We start from the raw sequence: 16,300 nt of genomic DNA on the forward strand, positions 1-16,300 counted from the left end.
TATCTATTTCTCCTCTGAGGATGAATTTGATTTCTGGAAGGAGACAAGTGCCAAACCTGATGAATGAGTGGATGAGCAAGCTCAATGAAATCACGACTGGTCACAAATGACGTACGACTTCAAATCATTCAAGTGGTTTTCTTGCAGAGATTGCTGTAATCTAGTTGTGAAGGCATTTCCTGAAGATGGATTCCAAAAAATATTTTTGAGCAATGGCTACACTGGGTGCATTAGCTGGGATGAATTTTGGAAGCAAAATACTCATTTCAAGTACAGAATTTCTGATGAAAGTGTTAGTGCCCCAGTCCCAAGACTTTAAAATCATCCATGGGTTTAGTGATTGATAGGGCCTGGATAGATAGGTGTTTGGATCTAAGATTCGAAAAATTAGTTTTAACAGATGATAGAATAAAACTTTGGATGGAGATAAAATAGTCTTGTCTACTTCGATCAAAAGCAGGTTAGTTTTGACAAAACTACTGAAGAATTATATCATAAACACTTCTGTTTTTCTTTATTTCTTTAAGATATACATGGGACTTACCCGTTATTTTCTATTCAAACTGAGTATTACAACGAAATTTAGTCATTAAAAAAGTAAACAGGGGAGTTCCTGTGGTGGGGCAGTGGTAACAAATCTGACTAGTTTCCATGAAGATGAGGGTTCAATCTCCGGCTTTGATCAGTGGGTTAAGGATCCAGTGTTGCCATGAGCTGTGGTTTATGTTGCAGATGAGGCTCAGATCTGGTATTGCTGTGGCTATGGCTGTTGCTGGCAGCTACAGCTCTGATTTGACTTCTGGCCTGGAAACTTCCATGTGCCATGGGTGTGGCCCTGAAAAGAAAGAAAAAAAAAGGCAGATGGAAGGTAAAATATCACAGACGTGGATTTCTTTTCCTTTAATGATACCTGCCTGCTGCCTGGGAATCCCTAACCCCACAAATTGTTAACACTGGTGATAATCAGTTGGACAGGAAAAAAATTATTTTGTTCAATTCTGCCGTTCTTTGAGCATTTCACCCATACCACATGCTGTGTGGACCGTTTCATGGTTTTTAGCACAAGCTTTATTTCGTAAGATTTCCAGCTTTAGCCTTTTTCAACCTGATTTCAAAGTGAGAGTTTTAGGAACGCATATTAAAACGGGCTCCTGTGAATTCTGTTGTCGTTGTTCACCTCCTTTTCCTCCATCTCCCTGTGATGGGGGAAGTTGTGATGGGTTGAGAGAGCCCAGACTGGGTCCTGGAGACTGGAGAGCTGGTCACTGTGAAGATACAAATGTATCAAATAATATTAGGCAAGTTTTTAATGCTTTTGGCCTCAATGTCCTTCTCTATAGATGAAGACTTTGAAAAAAAAAACTCTATGACTAAAACAAAAGTGTGTTTTTGGAAGGTTATACCACCTACCTATTATCCCTTATTATTGTGGAATAAATGTCTTAAGTACATTGACCTTCCTTTGATCACTTGGACAGGTCCAAGATGGCACTTCCATTCTTGCATTTATTCTATTTAAAGGCCTGAAATATTTTTCTCTTGCCCAATTAATTTGCAGGACATCAATTATCCCTTAAGGACAATGAACCATGAAACATTTCTATTTCATAGTTATGCCTCTTGTCATAATCACACTGGTTTGTTTCTTTGATGGGAAGTGAGTGGGGGTTGGGGGGTGGGGTGGGACAGAATTTCTGTATTTATATATTTAATGAAACTATTCCAATAGTAACCCTTACTTAGCCTAACTTATAAATATTGAGAGTTTAGGTAAAACAGGTATCACTAGGATATATCTGGTTGGTACAGGACCTAAATCTATTTCCAAGACACTTAGGTATTTTGAAGATCAAAGATCATCCTGGCTTTGACTGCATAGCATTTTCCAGAGATCTCTTGCTCTTCTTGGTAGGGATTTGTGCTTTGCTTTTTGGAAATACTTAATAGTTAGCTGCATTATCATTTTCTTTTCTTGGACCTAGAGAAGAGTTAGACACTGGATTTAAAAATGTTAAGATGCTTTATGAAAAAAAGGGAAATTTATTTGTGTGATCATAAAAATTCCAATCATGATGGAACAAGCTCAGTATATACCTGAATGAAATGAATATCCCTAAACAAATACCTTCTCTCAAAAACAAAACAAAACAAAACAAATATAAATGTATATACATTTAGGTTACAATAGTAGAAGTAGTTTCTCCTTGTAAGAGGAGTTCTACTGTCTAGCAGACAATTTAGAGGATGCTTGGAATAGCATATCCATTGAAGATTGTTGTGGTCTTTAGTCCACTCAGAGAAGCTGGACCAGGATGGTGAAGGAATCAGGACATTCTATTTTATAAGGAGGAGTTCATTCAGCCTAATGTAGTTACTTTGGAAGAGGCCGATGGAGAGCATGGTAGTTAAGAGAACTGCCGTGGAAAGGATCTTATGTGTTGCTCCAGATGGAAGCACTGAGCTTGTGGGTAGAAGTTAAAGGAAGCAGATGAAGGCTCCAAGTCAGAAAGAGCCCTCTAACCCTGAGAGCTGTTCTACCTGGAGGCAAAAATGGTGAGGCCGTGGGCTTTCTGTCAGAGCCTCCCATACAGGCTGTGACCTGCTGGCTCAGTGATGTGATTTGAACATTAAATTGCATTTCATTTAGAATATCCATTTCCAATTGACTCATGCATTTGTTTATGATAATACGAGGAATGATAATGATAGCAGTTTATCATTTAATATAATGAGGGCACTTGTGTTCAATATAATGAAAAAGAAAGATGAACTTAAAATATTTTTACTTAGAAGATTCAGTTAAAGAACAAGAAGAGATATTCTAGTTAATTTGTGAGGAATTTTCAGGGAGCTATCACTGACTTTTTCATTAAAGGCAGTCCGCAGCCTGCAGCATTGCTGCATTTTTGAAAAGTGACTTTGAGAATGTGACATGACCCTCCTCTTTAGACAATCTTTCTTTCAAAGGTCTATTATTTTATACTCTTTAAGGAAACTTATAGTAAGAGAAGAGTCAAATTAGCCCATTTTCTCTAAGCTAGATTCTATTTATAAATATATATGGAAATAAAGTAAAAGTGAGAAGGCAAGATATAGTTTGAAGTTCATTAATAACATGTAAATTGCTAATGCTTTAAAATTATGTGATATCTCAAAATTGTGTCTTTTAATCATTTATATTGCTTTTGGGGGAAAGTTTCTATATTTTCTGTAATAGCATAAGCCTTTTTCACTTAGGATAATATAATGCTATAGAGTGCTTTAAAAATCATAGGGACTTTTCACATCTATTCTCAAAGTAACTTTGAAGGATGGGTACTGTTATCATTCCCATTTTATCGATGGTGATTCTGAGGCTTGAAGGCTCGAGTAATGGCAGAAGTCATATGTTCAAGTAGGAGACTGGCGGTTGGTTTGTTGACTGCAAATCCCATGCTCTGTGGGCTGTACAGAGTATCAGAGGTAAAGGAATGAGAGATGTGGTTTCTAAAATACTATCCACCTAGTTAGATGTCAACTGCGACTGTACCATATGCTGTGTAGGCATATCAGCCTCAAAACTCTCTGGTTATATACGCTGTTGAATAGATATAATCGAGAAATCCTCATTTCCCCTCGACTGAACCTTATTTTCTTTATAAGCATCATTTATCCATCTGAGATGCATGCCCTCAGGTTAGATGTTTTCAAAAATATCAGTTGCTTCTGTTTCTAAGGTGCTCCCTCTCTCTCCTGCTCCCCAACCTTTCCTTCCTCCTTCTGCAGTTTAGATTCCCTTCCGAACATGAGGATAGAAAGAACTGAAAAATGTGGAAGGTTCATCACTAAGCCTTCCTATGAATCTCTTCTGTAGACTTCCAACTGCCTTCTACAGCTGGAACAGAGTTGCTTCTCATCACTTCTTTATATAGAAGCTAAACATTGATTTTGTTTAAAGTATAGAGGTTATAAAATCATATCATCCCAAATCAGGAAATAAAACAAATTTGGGAACCCCTGGCTAATATGACAGTTTAATAATTTACATAATTGGTTTCAGCCCTTCTTTCCTTTTTGGTACCTTGTGGGATAACCTGTCTTTCTGTGTGGTCTTTGTGAAAAGAATCTGTTCAATTTAGTGTCATTGGGAATAACGTAGAAATGACTGACACTTTGCCTGGGGATTCAGAGGAGAAGTTTCTGCCCCAAAGAACTCATTAATCCATCTTCCCAACCAAGGTAGGTCCCCCATCCCACCTTTAGAAGAGATGCTTATGCCAGCTGCTAAGAGGAGACAATTTTTTTCGTGTTATTGTGATTACAATTACAATCCTCATACAGTATTTTGCTCTTTCATTATTACCATTATCATCTAAGTATTTCTCCCCTCCTCTACCCAGCTTCTGCCTCTCAAACTTGAAATTTTATTCATCTTTGCATTCTTTTAAAAAAGTTTTTATTTTGTATTGGACTATAGTTGATTTACAATGTTGGGTTAGTTTCAGGTGTACAGCGAAGTGATTCAGTTATACATATACATATATCCATTCTTTTCAGATTCTTTTCCCATATAGCTTATTATTATTATTATTATTATTATTATTATTTTGTCTTTTTAGGGTTTCACCCATGGCATATGGAGGTTCCCAGGCTAGGGGTCGAGTCAGAGCTGTAGCTGCCAGCCTATGCCAGAGCCACGGCAATGCTAAATCTGAGCCACGTTTGTGACCTACACCACAGCTCACAGCAATGCCAGGGATTGAACCTGTGTCCTCATGGATGCTAGTCAGATTCGTTTCCACTGAGCCACAATGAGAACTCTCCCATATATCATATTACGGAATATTGAATAGAGTTCCCTGTGGTATACTGAAGGTCCTTGTTGATTATTTTATATATAGCGGTATGTATATGTTAATCCAAAACTCTTAGTTTATCCCTTCCCTCACTTTCCCTTTGGTAGCCATAAGTTTATTTTCTGTTTGTGAATCTATTTCTGTTTTGTAAATAAGTTAATTTGTCTTATCTTTTTAGATTCCACATATAAGAGGTATCATGTGACATACTTGTTTTTGTCTAACTTAGTATGATAATCTCTAGGTCCATCCATGTTGATGCAAATGGTGTTATTTCATTCTTTTTTATGACTGAGTAGTATTCCATTGCGTGTGTGTATACATCACATTTCTTTATCCATTCCTCTGCTGATGGACATTTAAGTTGCTTCCATGTCTTGGTAACTGCAAATAGTGCTGCTATGAGCATTGAGGTGCAACTTTTTTTTCCAAAATTCTTTTTTTATATGATTTTTATTTTTTCCATTATAATTGACTTACAGTGTTCTGTCCATTTCTACTGTATAGCAAAATGACCCAGTCATATATATATATATTTTTTTTTTGTTTTTTTCTCATATTATCCTCCATCATGTTCTGTCCCAAGTGACTGGATATAGTTCCCTATGCTATACAGCAGGATCTCATTGCTTATCCACTCCAAATGCAATAGTCTGCATCTGTTAACCCCAAACTCTCAGTCTATCCCACTCCCTCCCCCTTGGCAACCACAAGTCTGTTCTCCAAGTCTGTGAGTTTCTTTTCTGTGGAAAAGTTCATTTGTGCCATATATTAGGTTCCAGATATAAGTGATATCATATGGTATCTGTCTTTCTCTTTCTGTCTTACTTCACTTAGTATGAGAGTCTCCAGTTCCATTCATGTTGCTACAAATGGCATTATTTTGTTCTTTTTTTATGGCTGAGTAGTATTCCATTGTGTATATATACCACATCTTCTTAATCCATTCATCTGTCGATGGACATTTAGGTTGTTTCCATGTCTTGGCTATTGTGAATAGTGTTGCAGTGAACATAGGGGTGCATGTATCTTTTTCAATGAAAGTTTTGTCCAGATATATGCTCAAGAGTGGGATTGCTGGGTCATATAGTAGTCCTATATTTAGTTTTCTGAGGTACCTCCATACTGTTTTCCACAGTGGTTGTACCAATTTACCTTTCAACCAACAGTGTAAGCCTACCTCCCCAACTTTTAATGATTGTACAATATTTTGCTGGAGATGTTTCTTTTCATGTACTCATCTATTCCCCCAATTGTTGGATACTTAAATTGTTTTTCCGTTTTTTTTTTTTTTTTAAATTTTGTTTCCAAGTGATCAATAATGGAGATTTTTCCCACTGGCTTATTTAAATTTTTTAAATTTTAAACCTTAATTTTTTAAAGATATGCTTGGTTTATACTTAATATGTAAAAATGTGAACATGACCAAAATACCTACAGGTAAAAAGCACATCCCCCAGCCCCCCAGATGCCGTCTTCAGAGGGAACTGTGGTTATCAGATCCTGTGTGTTCCTCCAGAGACTGTCTAAGCATACTCTATGTGCAGAAAGATGTATGTCCCTTTTTATTTCGCTGCTGTGAGGCTATTAGGCAGCTGCATACAATGGATCCTACAAGGACCCTGCCCTGAGGCTGCTTCCACTTAGAGAAAATGGCATGGATCTCCTTCCACCAAAGTGCTACCCACTCACTAAGCCACATGCCTGCAGGGGACACAGGGGAAGAGCAGAGGAGTCAGTTTTCTAGACTGGCACCCCGGGTGGCTATTAACGAGGTATCTCTTGATAGAAATGTAGGCTCTTTCCTGTATAAACTACAACCCTGTATCAAAAGCTGTCTATGTGCACATTTGCGGATTAAATTCCTGGACGTGCAACTGGTGACAAAAAGGGCATGTGTGATGGCACTCGTTTACATCAAAGAAATTAGTGACCAGAGCTAGCTGGTGATGTAAAGACTTACCAGCTTTGGAGACTTCAAGCCAAGGGCACTCTTCATGGAGCATGTCAAGGGCCATCCAACACTGTCAGGCTCTGGAGCCAGCTGGCCTGGTTTCACTGCCCTTGACTATGACTTGACCCTTTGGTCTTCAGTTTTCTCACACTAGAACAAACCATAGGACTTCCTTCCCAGGGCTGTTGAGTTAATTCATACAGAGCTTTTAAAACAATGCTTTGAGGAGTGCTTAATCAGTGTTTGCTTTATCATCCTCCTTCTCATTCCACTCCTGGAATCTAGGCTCTCAGAACCTCTGGGAGGCCTGAGACTCTTTCATATTTTAGGACCTTTGGATTTAGGTGGCATCTCAGGTCACTGGACTTCAGTTGGGATTGACGTTTGCGATGAGTTCCCACTCTGCTTCCTAGTATAAATTGCTTAATTTATACTAGGATTAACTGCCAAAATCTGAGACTCTCTGGTGCTTATGCTGCGTCCTTTCTCCGGGGCGGAGTTCTCCTCCGCCTCCTACCGAGACCCCTGGCAGTATAGAGAGTTCTGCTTGTGCGTATGCGCCCGCGTGCACTTGTGTGAGGTTGGGGCCTGGGGTGATTGCAACTGCTTGTCTCATTCTCTGGACAGTCCCTAGCCAAGATCCAGTTGCAGGGACCTTGCCAGGTACTGCCACAGGCAAACAAGTGGTGGGGAGGGAGGAGCAGGTGTCCCCACTAACTGACTAATTGGCCTGGCTCTCAACCTCATTTTCCATGTTCTGAAAGGGTTTTGGCAGCAGTACCATCTCCCAAAGTTAGCTGAATGCCACGTGTGTATAAAACAGTTTGCTGCTCCGTCAGAGGTTGAGAAAAATGTCTTTTCCTAAAGGCGATGACAATGTTCAGTGTTACAAAGGGAACAAAGGCATTATTTGCAAATTAGCACATCAGTACATGTAAATATAATTCCAGTAGCAGAAACAAGCTTTGGGAAGATGGTCAGTGCTTCTCTCTCTGTGGAAACCGTGGGTGTGTGAGTTGCCTTCTCATTACAGTGTGGCTGGCAATATCCGCTCAGGCGCCCCAGGCTTCTGTTTGTAGTTTTTGTTTGTCATTTTTGCAAAATCGATGCGGGTGCTTGAGGCAGTCAAATTTCCTAGAGGCTGTGTACTTGTTATAGATCGCCTGTGAGTGTTCGGTGATGTCACAGAAGGTTCACAGAGCTGCCTGTGGCCAGAGGCCTGTTCCAATAGCTCTAAATCGCTCTCCCTGTCTGAGCTCATGTCTGGCCCTGAAGACAGATTGTGGCCTTTCTGTAGAGCTTTAGTTTCTTACTCTTCCTTTTTTTCTTTTTCTTTTAAGGAATGGGGCTCTGCCTCCTGTGTTTCTGGCTGTCTCTGAGGTGTGTATGGAACTAAAGTAGTGTCTTTACATTTCCCACCCAATTAATTACACAGGTCTTTCTGGTGGGCAACAAGTTAATATAGTCTCATTTCTTTTCCTTTTTTTTTTTTTCTTTTTTTGCCTCTCCTGCATCATGCATAAATTCCTGGGCCAAGGGTCAAACATGAGTCCAGCAGTGACAAGGCCAGATCCTTAGCCCTCTGGACTGCTAGGGAACTCCTGGTCTCATTTCTTTATATGTCCCAAAATATTTCCAAATGACCTTGATAGGGTTATTTCTGTGGTTTGCTTCTGGTTTCACCAATCTTTCTGTGAGCATGTTTATTTCCATTGTGATATGTTACCTAAAATACAATTTTAGAAATGTGTTCTTGTTTTAAGAGCAAACCAGATGTCAAAATCCTTTGGTTTTATTGGTTTGCTCTCTGATTCTCTGGTAGATGTCAGAATGACCATTTATCTTGGGCAGGATTTTACATGAGAAAATTTAAAAGAGTAGTAATTTTCTTGGAAATTTCACAAATATTACAAAATCAGGGTTCCGCATTGAGTAAGGCCTTTGGTCATTCCAGCCCTCTGTCCACTTCGCTTTTGACAGTAAACGATAACTTATCATAATGATGATGATTCTATTTATAAGCTTTCTACTGTTTACCAAGTATTCTCATGGACATAATCTCATCTGTCCTGCTAACTGTGCTATTAAGTATGAAGCAGAACCATAATAATTATGTGTGATCCTTTTTAATCCAAATAAGGGGCAATTTTAAAAGGCTCTAGTAAATAGAAAAGTTGGCTACAGATGACCAACTCTGTTTCAATACCGCAACTGAGAGAGGTAAATGACACACCCAGGGCCATGCAGGCTAAGTGACAGAGCTCGTCTGAACCCCAGGCCCTCTTTCTTTCGGGCTGCACATGTGGCATATGGAAGTTCCCAGGCTGGGGTTGAATTGGAACTGTAGCTGCTGGCCTGCACCACAGCCACCGCAATGATGGATCCTTAACCCACTGAGCAAGGCCGGAGATTGAACCTGTGTCCTCATGGATACTAGTTGGATTCGTTACCACTGAGCCACAACGGGAACTCCCAGCAGTCCTTAGTTCTAATTGGAATGCTCAGCTCTACATGTGTCCTGGTAGATTAAGTCCCCCTTTACTGTTAGCTGAAAACGTCTATAGTTTCTATTGCCTTATTTTCTTGATTCGACGATAATGCATTGTCTCTTGAAAAATGAGTCTGTAAATCTGGGTCTTCCTCACAGAGAATTTAGATTTCCTCTGCCTGGATATTCCCTCTGCGCCACTCACCTGGCCTCTGGCGTGCTGGTCTCTGTTTTGGATTCTCAGATTCGTAGGGGGGCTGTACATCATTCTGCGGCCACTCTCCTTCCACTAACTGCTGAGACCTCCTAGCCAATGAGGGCTCCTAGAAGACGAAACTTTCCAGTTTGCCCCTGTCAGTTCTTACATTACTATGGTCACAAAAATATTTTGATCTCCCTCTCTGCTTTATCTTTCAGTAGGTTTGAAGGGGCCATCTGCTTAGTCCACACCATCCCCCCATGTCCTGAGCACTCCAATGGAACCTTTATCCTTTGACCATGATTAGACTTTCAAGTTGGTCTTGATGTGGCTTTTTGGCTGGCCCTAGAGTCATACAATAATTTATTGCCTTACTATTATTGAACAAGTTTTTTGTAAAAATTCTTTTCACAACGCATTTATAAATTCATAGGTATTTTAAACTAAATTCAGGCAATAATCTCGTCAGTGGGAAGATGCTTTCATGGTTACAACTCCAGAAACTTTTTTTTTTTTTTTTTTTTTTTTTTGTCTTTTTGCCTTTTCTAGGGCTGCTCCCGTGGCATATGGGGGTTCCCAGGCTAGGGGTCGAATCGGAGCTGTAGCCCCCGGCCTACGCCAGAGCCACAACAACGTGGGATACGAGCCGAGTCTGCAACCTACACCACAGCTCACGGCAACGCCGGATCATTAACCTGCTGAGCAAGGCCAGGGATCGAACCCGCAACCTCATGGTTCCTAGTTGGATTCGTTAACCACTGCGCCACTGCAGGAACTCCTCCAGAAACTTCTTTAACTTCTGAAGTATGGGAAAATGTGGAAGGATCAAATTAAAGGAATAAAGCTCATGAAGCTGTGTACAGCCAGCCCATCTGGTTTCCAGGTATTAAATCTTTGCTCATGGGTAATTAACTCATTTTTCCATTTGGCAAATTTTGTGGAACATTGTTGTTTATAACAGCAAATAACAGATTATATCCTCACATTGCTCCAAGTCCTGTCAAGGAGACATGCACATAACCATGTGTATAACCAATGGTGAGAATACTGAATAATAAGTGCTAGGGTAAAGGGTACTATAGTTGTCCGATGGAGGACAGCCAAATCAAACAATTATTTGACTTGGTCCAGAAAGGGTGAGTTGGAGATGAGCACTCCCAGTGGAAGAAACTGCAGGTGGGAAGGCTCATAGGTAGGAACTAATACATGGGCTTTAGAAATCTGCATGTTTGCAATGATTGGACTCAAAGCTTGGGTCGGGGTGCAGGGGAGGCAAAAATGAGAGAGGATAGTGATTGAGAGAATGCTGTAGAGATTGGTGGAGTTCAGATTATGAGGAATTGAGTGTTCTAAAGAGTTGACTTTTTCTCTGAAATGCCACAGGTGGGACCATTAAATGATTGCAGTAAGGTTAATTAGCTTAACATTTTAGAAAGACTATTGGATTGGCAGAATTGACTGTACTATTTCAGATGGAGACTTATGAAGCCTAAACAAAAGCTGTATATGAGACATGGAGAGGGGTGGGGGGTGATTCTCTAGAAGGTAGAATCCATAGGGGTGAGAGAGAGAAGGAGAGATGATAAAAGATTTCCGTATTTGTTTTGCTTTGGCTAAGTGGATGAACATCTTGGTCATTTACCAAAGAGAGAAAATAAGAAGCCAATTTTGTGGAGAAGATGTGTTTTGTTTTGATCCATTAAGCCATTTTGGCAGTTTGGATTTGAAGAAGATATGGATTTGGTAACCATCAAAAAATGTATCAATAGTTTTTCAAGTCTTGAGTTGAAAGAGGTCACCAAAGAGACATTACAGGAATTCCCATTGTGGAGCAGTGGAAACGAATCCGTCTAGGAACCATGAGGTTTCGGGTTTGATCCCTGGCCTCACTGAGTGGGTTGAGGATCTGGCATTGCCATGAGCTGTGGTGTAGGTCACATACACAACTTGGATCTGATGTGGCTGTGGCTGTGGCTGTGGTATCGGCCTGGCAGCTGTAGCTCCAATTGGACCCCTAGCCTGGGAACCTCCATATGCCGTGGGCGTGGCCCTAAAAAAAAAAGCAAAAAAAGAGAGAGATGTTATAGGGTGAAAGGGTCAGAAGGCCCAGGATGGTGGCCCTTGGGACACTGACATTTTAGTAGTGAGTGGAAGACCTAAAAACTTTAAAGGAGACTTAAGACTAGGGTGACCAACCACCCCAGTTTGCTCTGGAGTGAGGGTTTTGGGGCTGAGGCATGGTCAGTGCTAAAACTGGGTTGGTCCCAGACAAACCATAATGGTCACTCTACAGAGGAATGGCTAGAAGACCTAGGGAGGAAAATCGGGAGAATATGATGTGAATGAGAGTGTTCAAAGGAAGGTATAGTGGCACCAAATGACGAAAGTTGCAGAGACCGTGTCAAATAAGCATGGAAATGTCATCTGAATTTGGAAAGATAAGATTCGGGGGCACTTTTGAGATGGAAGTCAGACTACAGGGATTTTTAAGAGTTCATGAGAAGTGCAGACAAAAATATAGGATCTTTTGGAGAGGTTTTTAAATAATGAGATTCTAGTTTTTTTGCAACCTTGATTAATCTGCTCCAACTATGGTAAAACGTACACAAGAAGAGAAAATGATTTCCAGTTCCTGGGTGAAGGAAAGGTAATTTTTCTACTGTTTCTAAGCCTAAATTACTTCTGGATATATTCTGATAAGCTATTACGATTTCTTAAATGAGGAAATTTTAATTATTTGACCCAAGACTGTGGACGACCTGGCCCTTGAATCCCAATGAATCTGGGAAAGTAATTTTTTCTCATTCTCCTCTCCATAAGTTTTGCAAGCCTCTGATGGTTATTTTTCTTTTACATGCTTTCTGCATGATTGGAAAATGAATACTTGCAGTACTGAAATGTCAGAATTAAGATGAAAAAAAAAAAAACTCCTTTTTTTTTTTTTTTTTTTTAAGGGCCGCACCCATGGCATATGAAGGTTCCCAGGCTAGGGGTCGAATCGGAGCTGTAGCCGCCTGCCTGTGCCACAGCCATAGCAGCGCCAGATCCAAGCTTCATCTGCGACCTACAGCATAGCTCATGGCATTGCTGGATCCTTAACCCACTGAGTGAGGCCAGGGATCTAACCTGCGTCCTCATGGATACTAGTCGGGGTTGTTAACCACTGAGCCATGACAGGAACTCCAACCACTCATTTTTTAATTTTTTTGGCCATGACTGGGGCCTGTGGAAGTTCCCGGGCCAGCGATTGACCCGGGAACTTAGGGCAGTGACCCGGGAACACCAGAGCAGTGACTTAAGCAACAGCAGTGACAAGGCCAGGTCCTTAACCCTTAAGCTACCAGGGAACTCTCCAAACAAGGCATTTACATTTATTATAAAATGGAGGAAAATCAGAGAAGATCATCAGGTGAGCACGGAGAAGAAATGAATGAATTATGCTTGGACCTTTATGAAGAAACATGCTACTGACAGCAGAGAGTTTTCAGTAAGATGGAGAGGGTTCCATTTGCCTTGGCAATTACTGTCCATGTCTTGTTTGGGACTTTTCCAAATGTGATTTTGCTCCCATTTCACTACAAAGTTTTCTTCCTTAATTCCTAGTAAGTTTTATGGCTCTGTTCTAAGCTGCTTACGTTGCTTTACCAGCCTGGACTAGTGATGATGGAGGGAGCATGATCGGGTAGGAGGGAGATATTTGGAAGAGGACCCGGAGGGTTGCTTCTACTCCCAGGCTGGTTTACAGGCCACTCTGCCCACAGCTGGGTTGGTCACTCCTGCATATTTTTTTTTTTTTAACTCTCTCTCCTTTTGATAGCCTTATATCTTCCATGACTATTTGGTCTGAGGATCCAATTAGTTTCGTTCCATTCTTGGAGGACCACTTATTGGCTAGACATTTTTGATGTATTCTGGGCATGAAGAGGTGAATCAGACTGTTTTAGGGAAGTCTAGGTCTGGAAGTATTAATTCCAAAGACATGGCCATCATCTTGCGGCTTGTACTATGAAAGCAAAACATTTTCTAAGCACACCTGGGCTTGTGCTGAAATGTCTTGAAATGGGCACATACTGAAGATACTGCAGACAGGAACCCTCCTTCCTTGAGCTCTGAGCAATGTGAGGTCAGGAGAATGTTTCCTATTCATCTGACCATTTAACAATTAATTTTTTAAGCTACCTAACTCATTTGATCCTCATGACACCATGAACAGCACTATTATTACCCCATTGATGTAACAGAGGCACAGAGAGATTCAGAAACCCACTCAGGGATAAATAGCTAGTAAGCTGCTGAGCCAGAATTCCAGTTCAGGCAATCTGCTTGTAACCACTCTATGCTGCCTCTCCATTGATCACCACTAGAAATTGCTGGCTTGGTGGGCGACTGCCAGTGAGGTTAATCAGAGTAGAGTGGCGGGGAGGGAGGGCCAGAGTAACATCTCAAAGGTTGAATTCTTTAGGTGAGTGAGTTAGTAACCATTTAAACCAAAGCATCCTCTAATTTTCTACCAACTCTCTCTTGGACTAGCCCACTGTTCTAGTATAACTTCAACACATCCTATGTTTAAGCATATCGATTACTGACTTGGGTCTTGATTTGGAAATAACACTCTAGTTGAAATTGGTTCTTGTTGTTGGTAGTAGAATTACCACAGGACTTTTCATTTCTAAAGAACATTGGGTTATCGACCCTGTGATTCTAGTAGGAAGGTCTCTGCACAAAATGTTAACAGGACATGTGGTTGCATCTGAAAATCTTTACTGAACTCTCTGGAATTCTAAATAAAAATTCCAAGAAGGTTTGGAGACTACTGGGCAGAAAGTTTGATTCAGGGAAAAAGATATTTTATTTTCTAGCAAGTTCTCAAATTCTAAGAACAGTCTCTTTCTTAAATTAAATGTTAATAAGGAATCACTATACAATGGGGTTGCTGCCTAAGTGTTCACCATTGGGTGTTTTTTGTCTTTTGTCTTTTTAGGGCTGCATTCACGGCATATGGAGGTTCCCAGGCTAGGGGTCAAATCAGAGCTGCAGCTATTGGCCTACGCCACAGCCACAGCAATGCCAGATCCGAGCTGCGTCTGCCAACTACGCCACAACTCATGGCAACGCTGGATCCTGAATCCACTTAGTGAGGCCGGGGATCAGACCCGAGTCCTCATGGATGCTAATCAGGTTTGTTAACTACTGAGCCACGATGGGAACTCCTGCCATTGCTTTTTGAAAGCCAGCTCTGATCAGATGTACGAGGACTCTAGCCTTTTTTTCTTAGCTATTTTCTGGGCCTCTTTTTCTCCCTGAACTGAACATGACTGGGCACAGAACCCCGAACTTAGATTAAATTCTGGAGGTTGCTTGATTTATACCTTACAAAGGGATCACACACATTTCTAATGTGTAATTGAAAGTATTTATCCAAAATCATTTGCCTTTTCGTATACACTTTTAGTCCTTGCTGCTATAGGATGTTCTCCATCATTAAAGAGTGGCTCATCTAGTGAGTCAGGGGTGAATTTCTTTCCATTTTTCAGACTTATACTTCTCCATTTCACCCAGAAAACTGGCAAGTTTGATGACCCTTCCTATCATAGCAAGGTGCCTAGGATCACAGTTGACTTCTGGGGACATAGTACAAAGGAGACTTGAAAAGTATTAGCTACACATCCTCACTGCCACGAGATTGCATACAAAATCTATAACAGGAGTGTTGCTGGGCTTGGAGTCCCCAAGGGAGAAGCAGAGATGGTTATATGCCAGGATCTCCTGGTCACTACTGCTTCTTACAGAGCTTCCTCCCCTCAGCTCCTCCCAGCCCAAGCTTTCCAGGTTTGGAGCTCTGACCATTCTCTGGATACCTGCATGCAAGTTGCTGATGCTCAAACCCCCTTGGGACCATTTCAGTCAATCCATAAGTTATTTCTTCCAAGAGCTCAGGGTTCCCCCTTTCCTCCCAAGGCTTGGAAGTGGGTCTAGGAGGACTCTGTAAATCCCTGAGGGTTTCTGTCCAGCCATAGGGAGTAGGCTGGGACTAATTATCTGGGAAATCTAATGGCCAGCTTAATCCACCTTCCCTCCCTTTTCTTTTTTCACTTTTAAAATGTGAATTTTATGGTATGTGAAATACATCTCACTAAAGCTGTTACTTAAAAAATATTAAATGCTATTCTTTTTTTTCTTTTTTATATTACTCAATGAATTTATTACATTTAGAGTCATACAATGATACAGCATTTCCATCCCAAACCCCCAGCATCTTCCAACCCCCCAACCTCTCTCCTTTGGAAACCGTAAGTTTTTCAAAGTCTGTGAGTCAGTAACTGTTTTGTAAAGAAGTTCATTTTGTCCTTTTTTCAGATGCCACATGTAAGTGATAGCATTTGATGGTGATGTTTCATTGTCTGACTTCACTTAGCATGATAATTTCTAGGTCCATCCATGTTGCTAAAAATGCTATTATTTCATTCCTTTTAACGACTGAGTAATATTCCATTTGTGTATATGTACCAAATCTTTAAAAATTAAAAAAAAATTTTTTATTACTCAATGAATTTATTACATTTATAGTTGTATAATGATCACAATCCCATTTTATAGGATTTCCATCCCACACCCCCAGCACATCCCCCCAACCCCCAAAACTGTCTTCTTTGGAAACCATAAGTTTTTCAAAGTCTGTGAGTCAGTATCTGTTCTGCAAAGAAGTTCATTATGTCCTTTTTTCAGATTCCACATGTCAGTGATAGCATTTGATGTTGGTGTCTCATTGTATGGCTGACTTCGCTTAGCATGATAATTTCTAGGTCCATCCATGTTGCTAAAAA

General features: G+C 40.6%; 1 protein-coding gene and 1 long non-coding RNA gene across 6 annotated transcripts in view; one reads left to right on the top strand and one right to left on the bottom strand.

Annotated features, from left to right (window-relative positions):
- The window catches only part of MTFR2 (mitochondrial fission regulator 2), a 240,536-nt gene that overhangs the window by 25,625 nt on the left and 198,611 nt on the right, over positions 1 to 16,300 (top strand). The gene's annotated exons all lie outside the window — the stretch shown is intronic.
- Positions 1,054 to 6,939, bottom strand: LOC102158075 (uncharacterized). The gene is made up of 2 exons (XR_297933.4): positions 6,799 to 6,939; positions 1,054 to 1,265 (listed from the first exon to the last, which is right to left on the bottom strand). It is a non-coding gene; the product is annotated as an uncharacterized LOC102158075 (long non-coding RNA).

The sequence above is a fragment of the Sus scrofa genome, chromosome 1 (genome assembly GCF_054392235.1).
Source record: "Sus scrofa isolate SSC_HxYL_T2T_F1_AM1 chromosome 1, Sscrofa_HxYL_maternal_Yorkshire_Landrace_v2.0, whole genome shotgun sequence".
NCBI lineage: Eukaryota > Metazoa > Chordata > Mammalia > Artiodactyla > Suidae > Sus > Sus scrofa.